This window comes from Camellia sinensis, chromosome 3 (genome assembly GCF_055761805.1).
Source record: "Camellia sinensis isolate YWXY chromosome 3, ASM5576180v1, whole genome shotgun sequence".
NCBI lineage: Eukaryota > Viridiplantae > Streptophyta > Magnoliopsida > Ericales > Theaceae > Camellia > Camellia sinensis.
In genome coordinates, this window is record NC_138963.1 from 202,261,273 (window position 1) to 202,262,831 (window position 1,559).

Consider the following 1,559-nt stretch of genomic DNA (forward strand, 5'->3'; position numbering starts at 1 on the left):
TTCAGAGCCCCATCGGCGCAAGACGTCTTTGGGCCGAGAAAGTCTCCGGATTCGGAGCGCCCTTCGTGGATACCACGATTGGCCAAATCAAAGTCTCCAGATTTGGAGCCCCATCGACGCAAGACGTCTTTGGGCCGAGAAAGTCTCCGGATTCGGAGCGCCCTTCGTGGATATCACAATTGGACAAATCAAAGCCTCCGGATTCGGAGCGCCCTCGGCGCACGACGTCTTTGGGCCGAGAAAGCCTCCAGATTCGAAGCGCCCTTCATGGATGTCACGATTGGCCAAATCAAAGTCTCCGGATTCGGAGCGCCCTCGGCGCAAGGCGTCTTTGGGCCAAGAAATCCTTCGGATTCGGAGTGCCCTTTGTGGATACCATGATTGGCCAAATCAAAGTCTCCGGATTCGGAGCGCCCTTCGTGGATATCACGATTGGCCAAATCAAAGCCTCCGGATTCAGACCGCCCTCGGCGCAAGACGTCTTTAGGCCGAGAAATCCTCCGGATTCGGAGCACCCTTCGTAGAGATCACGATCGGCCAATTGGAGTCTCTGAGTTCGGAGTCAATCCAAATCTTTGGGCCGAAAAAGGAACCACGAAAATTATGAATGTACTGAACAAAATTTTCAAATTCCGAATAAGAATGTTCAAGCCACACAAGCATCTAATATAAATAAAGGGCGTACTACTATAAATAACAAGTGCGCTACTACAAAGAACTGAAAATCAAGCATTTTATTAAATTCAGCTAGTAAATACATAACTTCACTTTTACAAAGTATTACAAAGTTTTCTTCGGTTTGTCATCTTCTTCGTCATCGCTCTTCTCAATTTCAAACACAGAGAAGGGAAGATCATTCTGTTGATACAACGGAAACGCCGAATCCAGCCCTGCTGCCCGGAGACTCTCCGCTTGCTGAAGCGCCTTGATCCAACCGTGCCTAAATCCGCGATTTTCGCATCGGTAGACTTCCTCGGCGAGCTTCTCTTTGGTCTTCTGAATTCTGATCTTTTGGCCGTCATGGAAGCCTTGTTCATAGGCCGTTGTCCTGGCGGTCTCGATTGCAAACGTGCTAGCCGTATTTCGATCGCCGATCGCATCGTTAATCAGCCTTTGAGTAACCCTCTCTTCAACAATCGAGTTGGGGTGGCTGGTCGATTGGGCCCCCGCAGACTTGATTTTCCTTAGTTCGTGCTCGGCCTTCTCGACGCGAGCCTCCAATTTTCGAATATGGTCATCTCTCTGTTCGATATCGCGGCGAGCGGTGCGGAGACACATGCCAATCTCGTAAGCCGTATATAATCCCCTCACCGTCCCGTGAACGCCTTCGCGAAACACTTCGAAATCCTGCCGACCCACCATCGACTGCTGAACTTCGGGTGGGAAAATCTGTTGAGCAAACTCGACTGCCACGTTTGGATCTCGAATAATTGAGTCCGCCTCTGTCATTGGTCTATTACCCACGAAGACCGCGAAACTCAATGGACGAGGAGTCGCATCAGATTGCCTGCCTGGACCGGGTTGAGGAGACTTACGGTGAGGTTGTTTGTCCTTCCTGG